This window comes from Mustela lutreola, chromosome 12 (assembly GCF_030435805.1).
Source record: "Mustela lutreola isolate mMusLut2 chromosome 12, mMusLut2.pri, whole genome shotgun sequence".
NCBI classification, from domain to species: domain Eukaryota; kingdom Metazoa; phylum Chordata; class Mammalia; order Carnivora; family Mustelidae; genus Mustela; species Mustela lutreola.
The window spans coordinates 52,304,399-52,319,505 of record NC_081301.1 but is presented as its reverse complement, the minus strand read 5'-3'; the positions used below and the strand labels follow the sequence as shown (position 1 = coordinate 52,319,505).

Genomic DNA, 15,107 nt, shown 5'->3' with positions numbered 1-15,107 from the left:
TTTATCCTCACCATCAGTACTGTTTGTGGCTGCACACTGGATAGGAATAATTTCAGAAGGTTCCAGCTGGCCTTCCTCAAAAGGTAAAGAAAATCCAGCATTTTTAAGGTTTCTCTAATCTTTTGTTGTTTCAAGTGAATGCTTCCTCTAAAGGACGATTTCAGCATTTCTGGGATCTATTAAGAAAAGCATAATGAATGTTACAGAACCAGCCAACTTAGGGGGAAAAAAAAAAGACAGAGAGAGAGAGAGAAGAAAATATTGCCGACTTGCAGAAATCCCCCCCCCACCCTCTTTATACCAAAGGAGCCATATCTTCATACCATAATAAATGCAAACTTGGAAAGGCTCACAAACCCGCCTGCCTCTTCAGCTAATGACAGCCTCAATTATGGGGCCTAATCCTGCATTCCTGACACTCCCCTTCTCCCTGCATAACTTCCAGGGGAGTCAAAGGGCCCTCAGCCTTGGCCCTGGCAGGAAGATATTGGTTATGCAGGAGCAGCGCCTAGGGCGTGCTGGCAAATTTAAGGGTCTGTTCATAGAACAACACACACTTGGAAGCCTTAAATCCTCATGCTTTGACTCTTCACCTTCATACCGAAATAAAAAGCCACAGTAACTCCATTAAAAAATAGAAAATTCCTCCACAGGAAATGAACACTAGTTTGCTTCTAATTTATATCGGTTTGGGGTTTCTCCTCTCCCCACCCCCTTTTTACTTTTCACGTTAGTGTCCAGCTCTATGGAAAATATTTTCCTTAAGGAACAAAAAAATAAACATGAGCGTCGTGCTCAGTCTTCGCGTTTTATTTACTTGACGGGGCCAGACAGCTTTGGTTTGCTGGCTTGCGCCCTCCAGTAAATGAGCGGGAATCCCTCGCAAATATACCCGTAGGCCGCTCCCTTAAGTTGCCCTGTGAGGACATCTGAAGACCTCTGGCTTCTCGCGCAGTGGCCTTGTTTTGTCTAAGCGAATCATCCTTCCAGCTACATTAATAACGAGACTATAACTCATTTTCATCCTAGGCACACACTGTGTATTATCTGTCTCCTAATTAATCCCAGGCAATTCAGGGGGCAGGTATTACTACTTCCAATTTTCCTCACTGCCCCTCATGCCAGAGACTTGGCAAATAGAGGGTCATGCTCTGGGTCTCGCAGGCATGGCCCTGAGTCCCAGCCCGGAGCCCACTCCACCCCAGACACCCTCCCTCTGGAAGGGGGAAGCCCTGGGAACTAGCACACCCTGCTGATCTCTGAGGCGGTGGGGCTTCCTCACGGGGCAAAGGACCTGGGGTCAGCAGACATCCGGCAAGCCTGCTTAATGGACAAAGTCAACACCAGCTTCCCCAGAGTCAGAAAATCAAGTGAGGGTCTTGGTACACTGTACACTGTGCTCTGGGCAGCTGAGAGCCCTCCCCACTAAGTACTCCTCACACCCTCTTGTCCCTCCTGGGGTGGGGGTGCGGTGGCTCCAGACTTCATACCCCCCTCCCTGCCCCCACCAGCAGGCTGCTCTCTGTTCAAGGTCATGATCTTGGGCTGAGTGTTTAAACCCCTCCACCACATGTGCAAAATCATAATCCTGGGGCCTTCAAAGACATAATGCCCCAAGCAGGAGATTCTTAGTTTCGCTGAAAAAGTAGCTTCCCTTCCTCTTCTTTCTTCCCTGGTTCTGAGTCCAAAGAGGCACATGTTTCATCATGAATATGAGCATCTGTAAACCCCTTCAAAAAAGGACCAGCTCCCTCAAATGCTGGGGCCCTTAGTCCCCGGAAAACCTTCTATTGTTGCATTTGAAGGAGCTCTAAGCTTCAGGTCTGGGGACGTGTGTTCAAGTCCTAACTCTCCTCTTAATCTGACTGGTGCTTAAAGCTCCCCCAGCCTCGAGTTTCTCATCCGTAAAGTGGAGATAATAGTACTAGCACAGCCCTCATCCTTTGCCGGGTAGCTGTGAAACAACCGTCCTTCCTGGTCTCCTTCATAAGCTTCTCTTCTCCTCAGCACATGGTCATGCCCACTCTTTTCTCGGTCGCTCTCCCTAAGTAAGCTTAGCCGGCCCAGCACTGCGCCCAGTGGGCTGAGGATCCCATTTTAGGGTTTCCTATGCTCAGGTGTGGTGTGTTGTCAGCATACCTGCAGCTCTTCAGAGGGTGGTGCTCAAGCTGTGAGAGCCGCTATGTCTCAGGTCAAAGGGGGAGAAAGCCCAGGCTTGTGTACACCCCCCACAGTGCAAGTTCTTCTCTGTGGGTTGAGATGTAACTTACTGTTGCAGAGTTCCCCTTGGAGATCAGGCTGACTCCTGCCCTCTCCAGCGAGTTGTCCTGGATCACAGTCTTTCTTAGCTGCTGCTGCTTTCCTGCTCTTACCTAACCCCCTCCCCTCCTTCCCTTTCTGGTTTCCCAGGAGCACTTAACAAGTAACGGACACATGACTCCTCATCTCAGGGTCTGTTCCTAGGGACCTCCTCCAATAATATATCTCCAGCCAGCCTTCGCTCGGCGCCAGACCCACATATCTAAATATCTCCTTAACTCCCCCTTGCATTTCTCAATGGCACCCCAAGGTTAACATAAGCAAAATGGAACTCATGGTCTAACCACATCCCGAAGCCTTGGGTGAATCCCACCCCTTTCGCCCCCCAGCCACTTCACTATGTAGAATCATAGCACTCTCCCTAAGACCCTCCTTCCCTTTGCGTCTACATGCCCCTCCATCCCCTGTCCATACAGCCCATCTTCAAGTTCCTACCGATTTTATCTCGTGAATGAGGCACCTAAGCTCTACAAAACTGCCCCCATCAACTCCCACCACCATCCTGTCCAGGCCACCATCGACTCTTTTCAGGATACCCACAATTCCCTCCGAAAGATTTAACTACTTTCCTTCTGGTTTCCAACGTCAGTGATTGTTCCATAACAATGGAATCTAATGGAACACTACCCCACACAAAACTCTGCCTAGATCACTGTTGCTCACCATGGCCACCAGGCCCCTTGTGATGCAAACTCCAGACCCCTGTCTGGAGGGGTAAAGGGAGGGTACTTCCCTCAGTACAAGCAGGGGCCATGTCTGTTCCGTCCCTGTGATCTTCCTGGGACTGCTCTGCCTCTGGCCCGTGTGACCTGGGAAACCAGCGGATTATGCTCTGAAATAAGAGCTGTGCTCTCCGAGGAGAGGGAGGTATCAGTTCCAAAATGTCAGGCTGGTATTATGCCCTTCTTAGAAAGGAGGATACAAACAAACTAAACGTTTCACCATCAAACTGCCTTTTTTTTTTTTTTTTTAATTTCTTCAATTAAAAGGGTAAAGAAACCACTGTGCCATGCCTACAAATAGCCAAACTCGAAGCTTCGGTGTGTGTTCTCATTTATCCTCACCGTGGCTCTGCGAGGTCTTTCTCTCCCCATTTTACAGAAGAGGAGACTGAGAAGCTAAATATCTTACCTGAGACCAGGGGGCCAGGGAGCTAATGATGGTCCAGGCTCTCAGGATGGGCCTGCCTGAGGGCCCTGCCCAGCTTCCGGCCCCGCCTAGCTTCCGATGCTGCTGGGCTGCACCTGCACGACCCGACAATTGTCTGAAGTTTCATTTGTTGAAAAAATATCCCTCTGTGAATGTCTCCTATTTCCAATCGAAGTCTAATTGCTTCTGCCTTATTTCTTGGTGCAAATCACAAGGAAGGCTTTTCTTCTGATCTAGCTGAGACCATATTTTGAAATAGTGTGATTCAAAGGAGAGACATTGTGAGAAACAAGGACTGGGTATTATTTATTTTGCTGATGCCCTGAAACTAGTAGTTTCTCCATAAGCACGTGGGCAGTCATTTGACTTCTCTTTCATTGGACTATTGCATGAAGACGAAGTATTAGAAGTTTCTTGTTCTACTTATTTTCCTCTGTCAGCATTCAGCTTGTTTTCCAGACCAAGAGCTTGACTTATTTTGTGAAAATCAAACACTCTCTTTGAAAGCATAGAAATGAAGCTTTTCTCTTTAATTGCTGCATGACTACAATTATTGTAGTTTGGGGATGGAAAGGAATAAATTTCAAATAGGGTCAATGCTTTTGAACAGGGAACCAAATCCACATGTCTTCATTTTCCCCCCACCTGCTAGACAGAACCTGGGCAGCCCAAAGTAAGCAACACATCCAAAGCCAATTCTTTGAGACGTCGAGGCTGGCCATAGGCAGTGACCACAGCCTTAGAATCCAGAAAGCAAGAACATGCCCTTCCTGCTCCTCTTGGAGTTCATTTAGATTTCCACAAATGTGGCATGCTTTGCACTTCTTTGTCACTAGGCTTGTCTTGATAATTGCTTATGGTTTATCCAGGTTGGGGAGTCAAAGGAGAAAATCAAATTCTCAAGCTTGGACAGAGCTCTGATAATGCTAACACTCGGAGCCAGCATTTTGACAACTCTGTGCAGTTTATACAATGCTTTTATACAAGAACTTTGGGGCTGAGGCTTTCTGCCCTCTTTCTGGAATGTTCTATCCAGATCTTCCTTCCTCTTAGTTCAGATCTCAACTCAATGTCATCTTCCTTGACTAACCCTGTGAGCAGGCCTTTATGTAGCTGTGTATTTTTCCCAAAGCTCTCAACACTCTCTGAAATGACCTTGTCTTTTGTTTCCTTGCTGGATAGATCTGTCCCCACACTAGAATGTCAGCCCCGCAAAAACAGAATTTGTGTTATTACTCTTGCCTCCTAGGGGCCCAGACCAGTGTCTGGCCCATAAAATACACTCAGGATTTTTCCTTGTACTGATGCATGAGCAAACAACTTCATTTGAACACTGTGGTCCTGTAAGGTAGTTCTTGTCTTATTTTAGAGATGGGGGACACACATCTCTGTGAGATGAAGCCATTAGCCCAGAGCCACACAACCAGTCTGTGGCAGAATCGTAACTTGAACCCAGGTCTTCCCCTCTGGTCTGGGATCTTCGAATGGGAAGGAAAATGAACTTTTACTCAAAACTGTGTCATGCTGGGTGCTCTTAAAAGCAAGTTCCCCATCAGGGAATCATTAAACGTCGGTAGTTTGGAGTATAAAAGTCCTGATAAAACCCTGGGTCTGTTCCTCACCTCAGAGTAAAAAGCAGCCACAAGATGAGTTTAAGGGCGCGGTATGAGCCTGCTTCCAACGGCAGCTCCTGGGTGGCTTGCTGCCGCCCCGCCCTGGCACACCGCAGACCCTCTCCCATCCCTCCCTTCCCTGGCCTTGGACCTCACTGGCCTCTGGGTCCCTCATTCCAGGAGACTCTGGCCTGGCTCTAGACTTTCTGCAATTTTTCTGACATCCTAATTTCTTGATCACCTGTGCTGACACGATCCTGATTTCCTTCAATATGTCTTTTTTCCACTCCTGGGAAATTTATGTCTGTTCTGGCATATGTCCCCATCTTCCTTTGTGAAAAGAGAGGCGAAGAGGGGAAAGAAAAATGCCTTTTAATATTTTTTTCACAATGTCTTCATGTTCTGTCAATAAATTACCTCTGCCAGCTTTTAGAAGCCCTATTGGCTCTTATACTGACCTCTCGTTCCTTCTGTGCTTGAAAAATGCCTTATTATTTATCTTAGCCTCTCTTGCAATCTTCTTTTCATTCCTCACCTTTGCTTTCCTTATCATGTTTTTGCACTTTCTTAACTTTGTGCTATAATTTCTCTCTCTGAGTTGCTGTTTGATGTTTTTTTTTTTTTCAGACTTTCTCGCTTTCCTAGTTCTGATTACTTCCCCTACCACCCCCCATCCTTTTTAGAGCTCTTTGTTTGGCCTCTTTTCTAAACTTGATGTTGCCAGGGAGCACGTCTTTTCTTTGGGCAGCTTCTATTCATTTCTGTCTGATGTCACTCTTCCATTGGCAGCTGCTCTTAGCACCCTTGGATCTCCTTGGGAGGAGCTGACCATTTTGGCTCCTTCTGGAATCCCCGTGAATCCATCTAAAGAGGGTCCTCATTCCTGCTGAGACTTACTTGGAATGAGAAGTCCCCCAGACATAGGGCTGTTGTGGACAGAAAGCGTAGTGCCTCGATTTACATGTCACTTGAATTTCCCCAAGTCAAACCGCCTGCGGGTACAAGCAGGATCACTTACGGTGATGTTTGGTCCACACTGGCAGGTAGTCGAGTGACTCCTGTCCACTCGCTAATAAGACCAGTCAGGAGCTAATGGTACCCTGCTGGGCTCCTGGGTCAGTGTCCGCCTTCTGAAGACCTTTCTGTCCTCCAGGCATGACTGCCATTGCTGGGCACGGCTGCCATCTCTATGGCGGTATTGTCACATCAACTGGGGTCACCGAGCTGCCTCCAGACCCCTGCGCTGCCATGACTGATACTGTAGCTGTCAGTATATCAAAGCCGCGCTGCGTCTGGGTAGAAGACACCTTCTCTCCCATAGTATGCTTGGTCCGCAGGTGTCAGATTAGTGCTGTCTTGGTCTTATAGAGTTTCTGGGGATGTAGAGTGGGTTTTTTTCCCCTCTTCTAGCTTTTTACTGCTCTTCAGACAGGAGTCCGTGCGGCTTGGCTCTGGTATGCTCAGATACTGTTTGCCCCTCGACACTGAGGCAACGTACGTCTGTCCATTTTGTCTTGCATTAGAATGAGGTCCCCACAAGTGGCTCCTTAGTTTTGCCTGCAAAAGAACTTTGGGTGTGCGCCTGGGTGGCTCAGTCAGTTAAGCATCTGCCTTTGGCTCAGGTCATGATCCCAGCATCCTGGGGTTGAGTCCCTGGGCATCAGGCTGCCTGTCAGGGGAAGCCTGCTTCTCCCCATCCCTCTGCCCTTCCCTCTGCTTGTGCTCTCTCTGTTTCTCTCTCTCAAAAAAATAAACTTTTTTTTTTTTTAAAAAAAGGATTTTGGGTGAAGATACCCAACTACATCTGCCCCATAATGGTCACAATTTAGGGCTCCCTGCATATATTGTTCTTGGACACAAGTAGAACCCAGTTCTGACATCTGTCACAGTCCCATGAAATCCCTGTTCTCAGTTGTCAGCTTAAATAGCATCGTGGAGGCTCCTGAGTGGCTCAGTTGATTAAGGATCCAAATATTGATTTCAGTTCAGGCTGTGATCTCACGATCGTGAGATCGAGCCCCACATGAGGCTCCACACATGGCAGGGAATCCGCTTGAGAGTTTCTCTTCCACTGCCCCTCCTCCTACTCACACTCACACCCCCAAAATAAGTTTAAAAAAAATCTTAAAAGAACAAGAAAAGTCCAGCATTCCAAGTATGCTCTTCTCCTACCAGAGGAAGCAGCATGTAGCAGGTGATGGTAATGCATGGAAAATGAGGAAAGAAGGTTAATGTCAGGTACAACAATCTGTACAGGGGTGCCTCGGTGGCTCAGTTGGTTGAGAGTCTGCCTTCAGCTCAGGTCACGTCTCAGGGTCCTGGAATTGAGCCCCACGTCTGGCTTCCTGCTCAGTGAGGTCTGCCTCTCCCTCTTCCTCTGCCTCCCACTCCCCCAGCTTGTGTGTGCGTGTACACTCTCTCCTCTCTCTCTCTCTCAAATAAAATCTTTAAAAAAAATCAGTACAATCAAAGTTTATTCAGACTTAAACGTGCTGGATGCAATGCTATCTTTTAGAATTACAATGATCCATACAGTTCGGATTTGTACCTTTCTTGTAGAACCGAAGTTCTGTTAAAGGAGAGATCCACATGAAGATAAGCTTTAATCACAATATTTTCAGTGGTAAGATAAAGGCGTTTGCCCCACAGGCCCTGGGAGCACAGAGGAGGAGCCGATAGTCCCTCCTGGAAGTTTATGGTAGATTTCCTGTATTCCCAGAGTGTTCACATGAGCAGTTTCACTATAGTGAATATGTCACTTGCACAGCCCATCCACACATACTCATGTCTCAAAAGGTATATTAACCACTGCATCACCCCCTATGATTCCCAGGCACCGATCCTCCAATCAAATATCAATGACCAAGTTTGGACCAATGGCGTTCTCTGTCGTGGGAATTTGGAATCAGAAAACTGAGAGTCTGAGTCAGGTGTACCCACAGGATGATGGACACTTGACCTCAACAGTCATAGACAACTGGCCCTGACATTGATACCCAAGCAAACCTGGACCCCCACGAGGCTGTGAGATCTGTAAGATCATCTGTTGTAATTCTGTAGGAACACTCCTCTTAACTTCAGCTAGTTCAACAGGATTTCTTTGCTTTGCAACCAGAGCTTTAATTAATATAACTTCCAGTTACACAGCTATAGCCTTCTGGTGCAAGTTTTCCTTCTTGACTCGGCAAATGCCTGCTGAGTCTTCATTACCTGGCTTCAACATTGCCTCCTCCCTGAAGCCCTCCATGATAACTCCATCCTCCTGATCCTTCAAGACTCTGCTCATAACCATTATATTGTGGTGTCGCTGATCTATCTAAAAACACTCCACTCCCCAGACCACGAGGTCCTCAAAGGGAAAGTCCCGTCTTTGTGCCCGCTACCCAGGAGGTCTTCAGTCAGTGTTTGCAGAATTGCCTCAGTGACTCTGAGTTGGTTCTGGAAGCAGCCTGCCATAGCACACCATGCTATGTGCCACTCAATCTTCCCAACACTCGAGGGGTTCTGAGTTTACGCTGACTCTGCTAACTTATTTCACTCCAGTTCCATCTTTGCTCAGTCCTCCCTGGTGTCCGGAATTGTTCAGCTTGCTGGGTCCCTCCTGCTTTGTGCAAACTTCACTACCCTTGGATCGGTGACAATTCCAAGGCGACCCCTCCCCCCGGGGCAGAGCACATGCTGTTTCCCAGGGTTCTAGAACTCTTTGCTAAGTTTTGGCTCCTCTTAATGGCTTTGTGTGGTTGCCTGGGGCCCATGATACCTGTGTGTCTGCTCCCGACAGCATCCCCCACCCGATCCCACCATCTGTTTATTTTGGCTGCGTCTCCTTCTTTATGTCCCTCTTCTGAGAGACGGTGAATAGCAGCTACTTCTCATCAGCCAGAAGCCCTTGCTGCCTTGTCCATTGGAGAAAATTTGTCTCCGGATCCGAGGCAGCTTTCTGACATGGGAGAGGACATCAGTGCTCATTTGCTCAGAAAAAGCAACAACAACAAAAACCTCTTGCTCTGCTTGGACCTTCTTTCTTTTATGGATTGCTGTGCCCCCAGCAAACCCACCAGGTTTCCCTGCCAACCACCAGCCATATATCCAAGCTGCGGATTCACCCCCTGGCAGCCTAGGGCAGGGGGTGGCGAGGCGAGAGTTTCACAGCTTTGGGGGCTTTATCTGCTTTACTTTGTGCTCTCTGGTACACAGTGTCTTGAAAGAGGGGTTTCTGCAAGGACACCCGATGCTCTAACCTCAATACTGACAGGTGTATCCGTATCAGGGATCACCTAGGGGACCAGTGATTTAAATACACGGGGGCTGTGGCAACTTTGCCCCCTCAATATTTCACTTTGCTGATGTCTGCTTTCTGGTATGAAGCAAAAAAACAACTCAGGTTCAGCTCAGCCTTCCGAATTTCAAAGAGACTCTCTTGCTTTTTGTGAACTACACCTCTCATATTGATAGATAAGGCTTTTACCGATTCTGGGATTTTCATGTGTCTTGGTCTGGAATGGAGTCAGACCTTTTCGCTAAAATAGCACCTTTCACAGTTGTGTGCCTGGGCTGTTTCTGATCTTCATGATGGACAAGGGAAGCCCACTCAGGATGGACTGTCTTGGAAAGGGGTCCTCGTTTCAGAGAAGCCCTGGAGAAAAGGAGCTCTTCTATACTAAGTAACATCGCAGACAGTCCCTTCGGCCTCTTGCTGTGGGGCAGGCATGGAATGAAAGAGGAGAGACAGTCTCCAGCTAGGCTGAGAGCCACAAGTGAGTAGAGCAGGAGTGGATGGCTCTCGTGTGGACTCTCTTCCTCTCCATGTCTTGCTTCCTTGTTCATTTGGAGATCTCAGCACATCAAAATATTAGTGGAGATAATTTAACCTGGGGACAAAATGACACCTCTTTAAACCTACTTACCAATCAGACAGCTGAAGTCGTTTGCATCTGACCATAAATTGCCCCCCAAAGCTGTTCTTTTAAAATGTAAACCTGTCTCTGGGATTTGGGGACAGCCTAAAAGTACATATAATAGAAGAGAAAGAGCACTTCCGCCAGGAGTCAGGGGCCTCTATTTCTAATGCTTGGCTCATTACTAACGATGTCACTTTGGGCAAATCATTCTATTTCTCTGGCTTCATTAGTGACCTCAGTGGGAGCAGTTTTAGTAGAGAAGCTGACATCCTAATTGCCAAATCCATAGGCTAATTTTCATTCCTCATCCTACTTGACAACTCCATTGCCTATCGCACTCTTGACTGCTCTTTCCTTCTCGAAACCGGCTCTGCTCTTGGCTCCTGGGACCCTGCCTCTGTGAATCCTTCTTCCACTTCTCTCTCAACCTGCTTCCCTCTTCTTGCACCCACCCGGGTTCCCCTTGCCTGATGGGATTCCCGAGAATTTCCCTCCTCGCTCCCCTTCTCATCACACATCCATTTCCTAAGTGATTCATTCAATCCACTCTCTTGGTGCCCCCAGTCTCTTTGCGGATGACGGCCATATCTCTACTTCAGAGCTCTCTTGGTCTCTCTTCTGAATGCTGTCTTGCCTCTCTGGCTGCCCAGAGGAGGACTCGTCTAGCTGCATGTCAAGCCCCTCAAACTCAGCCTGCCCCAAACTCAGTTCACTGTCTTCCTGCATATACCTTACCCGCCCCCTGAAACCTGAATCCTTTGCAGCCCATTCTGTCTCCCATATTTCCATTGGTCTCTGAAGCTGAATGGTCTTTCCTGCTTCGTTCTCCCTAAAACAACATTACTACCAAGTCTACCTGAGAGGCATTCCTGCATTTTCATGCTACCGGTGCGGCTGAGCGTCAGGTCCTCAGGCTGTCCCATCTGGATCTTTGAAATAGTAGCCAAGATAGATAAGAAGAAGTTTGGCTGACAGAACAAGAAAGCGGGGCTTGCTGTGGCTTGACCAAACAGAGCTTGGGGTTTATTTTTTCTCACACAATTCGAAATTCAGACAGACAAGGCCCAGAACCAATATGGCGGACCCACAAAGCCTCCAGGGAGCCCAGGTTCTTCTGCCTTTCCGGGCAGCCGTTCTCGACATGTGGCTACCAGGGGTTTGCCACCTGTGTTCACAGATTTCCACACCCCCACGTTCCTGGCAAGAAGAAAGGGCAAGGGCAAAGGGGCAAAAGGCAAACGGCTCGTGAGCCGACCTCCTTTCAAAGAGCTCTCCTGGAAGCTCCACCCAATGCCATGCAGCCCATTGGCCAGAACTGTGTCACGTGACTACTCTCTGCGGGAAGACCGGGAGCAGTAACTGCGGTGGGTTGTTTGATTTAAGCAGGACACACCGCCTCCCTTACTGAAGTTGAAATTCTGTTAGAAAGAAAGAAAAGGAGAATTGCTAGTGCAGGAAAAAAATAACTGTGTTTGCAGCAGCCTGGTCTTGCTCACCAGAATCTTCATCTGCTACTCTATTCTCTATATCCCTGGAGGGAAGGAAGGGTAAAAGTGACCCTATTGTTCCCTTATTTTAAATATTTTTATCAAATCCTCATTGGCTACAGAGTAAAGAACAAACATCTTTGCCCACAGTCTGAGTTCCATCTTCATTTCTATGCTCCTCTCTTGCCATCACCCTTTCCTCCCGCCTGCGGAACACACCCGTAAGAACCCACAGAACTTTCCTTGGCTTCCTAAACCCGTGATGCTATTCTCTCTGCCCTATTGCCTTTGTCAGCTCCGCACACTTCTTAAGTCTTCATTGCCAAGGAGGGAACAGGCCCGTGTCTGTCCCTCACCTCAGTTTTCTTCCTCAACTCCTAGAAGGACATTCTTCACACCTGTGAGTCCTCCCTGTTCCCTACAGCCTCCACTCCAGGGGACAAGGCATTCAGACTGAAAGGGCAGAGCCCAGCGTTAGGAGAGCCATGTTTCCTATTGCTAAACTGAAAGAAAACACACATCTCAGAACACATTCTTTGCCATTTGGCACTCTCTCTGTGAGGCCCAGGACCCTCTCCCTTACTATTATTTCACTATTTGTTCCCTCGAATAAAGGAATCTCGCATAGGACATCTCCAGCAGTCATCTGGCCACCTCCCGGCTCACTCCATTTCTGTATTTCATCCATGCTGTTGCGTCAGGAAACTGACTCAGAATCTTCTCAGAGACCCAGAAACTTATTATTCTCTGCAGATGACCCTGGCGTAAGGGTCCCAAGACTGCCCTGTATGGAAGGCAGGGTCCCCAGGCATATACATTGAAATCTACTAGAGCATTGCATTGTGATATTGGACATTTGTCAGGCTTCTGATAAGAGCAATGCTATGTTTTGCATATAGCTGGGGATCCTTGTGTGCAGACAGCGGTGGGATGATCAATGTTGGACAACTGACTTTCCAAGGTGGGGGGTGGATAGGGAAGGGATGCTCTGGTCTGTAAGCTTGACCAGTTCCTATGGTGTAAATACTCTGATCAGGACCAAATTCAAGCTACTGATGTGATGCAATTGAACTTGAAGTTGACTCTGCCACGACCGCGGGAGATTCCAGCAGGGAAAAAGGATGCATGCATGACCAGGTCTAAGCACCAAAACCACACAAAAAGCTTAGCAGCCCTGCCCTCCGCAACACCTCTGAATGAACAGCGCCTCCCAGCAAAAGAGAGCTCTCTCTTCCCCCAGTTCACAGGGCTCTTTGATTCCTCTCCCACCTTAGTGTTTTTGAACAGCTTCTTCTGGGTGAATGAGTGCACTGTTCTACAGTGTGGATTGCCTCCACCACTTACTCCACGAATGGGTCCCGAGGATTTTCTGTTCCACGACTCCCTAGTGAATCCTCTTTCCATTGAAGAGGTTGCTATACTTTGGATTGCCAGCAGGAGGCGCCCTTCAGCATCAGGCACGGACAAGGAGCCTGAACAGCACTGAGCACACAGTAGGGCTGGATACTCATTTGCCCAATGGATGAAGGACAGAAAGAAATGATATCTTCTTACTTCAAGCCCAACCCGTCCTCCCTGATTTGCCTGACTATCTCCTACTTACCTTCTGAGGCTCAATTTAAGTGTCTCCTATAGGAAGCCCTTCTTGGACCACCTAACACCCCCAACCCCACCACCAAATGTGGATTAGAGGTCCCTTCTTTGGGCTCCCATCAACCTTTGCCATCAGGAGAATTGCTCACCCTGTATACCTGGATTTCAGTGTTGGCAGGATTGCCTGTGGACTGTGAGCTTCAGAAGGGCAGGGGTCTTGTCCTCATTGCCTCATACAAAGAGGTACTTAGTAAACGCTTGCAGAACAGGGGGCTGCGCAGAATACCTAGTACTTTCAAATATTCCCTGGGGAGGTAGTTTAATTTCTTTTGCCTTTATCTTTTTCTTTTGCTATTCTAGCTAATGTTTTTCCCACCCAAATCCTGCTTTCAGTATGAGAGTACAAAAGGAAAAAAGGGAGGGGGGTTAGAAAAGATTTCAGTGAATTGCAGCTTCCAGCTGGTTATCATTATTTAAATTTGGGCTTTATCGTTGTGGGCAACTGAAGCCTATGATTTAAGCTATCTCTAGCTGAGCGAGGAGGCCGGGACCCACCCAAACACTCATATTTCCAGAGTGCACTTTGCTGTGTCAATATACATTACTTGTCACATTGCAAAGAGTCTGAGAAGTTTGATCTCCCCTGTTAGACTGTTGTCATGTGTCAAATCACACAGCCCAGGAGGAATGAGTACAATGCACACGAAAAGCAGACACTGAGCCCTGGTCAGACTGCCTGAAAGATAAACACTGTTGTGTAGACCAGGAAAAGAAAGGTCAAAAAACAATCTGAAGATTCAGATGCTGTAAGCCTTCTTTGCTTTCATTTTCTTGTCACTCTGAGCCTTCAATTTCACCAGCAGGGGCAAGTACACATATTTTTTCATCCAACTGTCCTTCCAGCTGATTCTCCAGCAATAGTGGTCGCATCACCGGTGACGCAGGGCGGCATCCGGGAAGCCCCCACCTTAAAGCTGACCAAACAAAGCAGGTGAAGCCACTTGACAAGCCCCTACCCACTGTCTCCTGTGAAATGGAAGCTCAAGGAAATGTGCAAATACAATTAGACCCTGCGAAGAAGAATCCACTTCCGGAACTACACGCTATCCAAGCAGGAAGAACTGGAGAAATTCCTTGCTGCTGCTGGTGGCAGTCTTTTTCTTTTCCTTTTCTTTCTTTCCTCCTTCCTTCCTTCCTTCCTTTCTTCCTAAAGTTGACCCCCCCAAAAAAAAAAATCAAACAAACAAAAAAACCAGTTCTGCTTGTTTCTTATTAAAGAAGGAATGGGTACAAGTCAATCTCCCTGTTTAAAGATGCCCAGACACTTGAGATACTTTCCTAGAAAGGCCGCTGTGATTTAAGTGGGTGTAGCCCAGAGCCCTCGCAAGGCCATTTTTTCCGACCCCTTCCAAATCCTCCATGGCTGATCCCGAGGTATGACAGCCACGCACCACATCTATTGCACCCGACAAGGATTAGGGGAGTAAAATTAGTCATGTATGTAAATTGTAATCACGTTGGACGCTTGTATGTGCTCATTTAGGCATTTTAACAGTGTGTGATGCTACCCTCTCCACAGGACTAATAAGCATTAGCCATAATGAGGTCAGTCAGTCAGTCAGGCATTCCCCGGGGATTTAATTGGGACATGGGTCTCTGCTGAAGTGAAAATTAATAACTTTTGTCAATGTTCTGGTGAAATGTTCTGTCTTATTAAACTATGAGGGTCAATTAGAAAGCATTATGTAATAAAGTCCCCGGCAGCAGAACTCAAATTGAGTTATACCACCGTCATTATTGCAGGGCGAACGCATTTGAAAATGGAAAACCAGAGCGCCATATGGAGGCTTCGGGTCAGATTTACAAGCCTCGCATGTTAAGGCTTCAACAAGAAGGAAACAATTAAACATAATACCGAAATAAATCAGCGCGCTGGGCGTGCTGTGCGGGGGCCAGGAGCCCGGGGGTCGCCTGCAGTTCCCCCCCACCACCCCCCTGGGGCGGGGACACCATGAAATGGCAGCGTTTAAGCGGGCTCGTCTGGG

At 47.7% G+C, this 15,107-nt stretch overlaps 1 long non-coding RNA gene across 1 annotated transcript; it reads right to left on the bottom strand.

Annotated features, from left to right (window-relative positions):
* Positions 1-20: 20 nt before the first annotated feature.
* Positions 21-2,843, bottom strand: LOC131812724 (uncharacterized). Its single transcript, XR_009346455.1, has 3 exons — positions 2,755-2,843; positions 2,140-2,247; positions 21-176 (listed from the first exon to the last, which is right to left on the bottom strand). It is a non-coding gene; the product is annotated as an uncharacterized LOC131812724 (long non-coding RNA).
* Between the last annotated feature and the right edge of the window lie 12,264 nt (positions 2,844-15,107).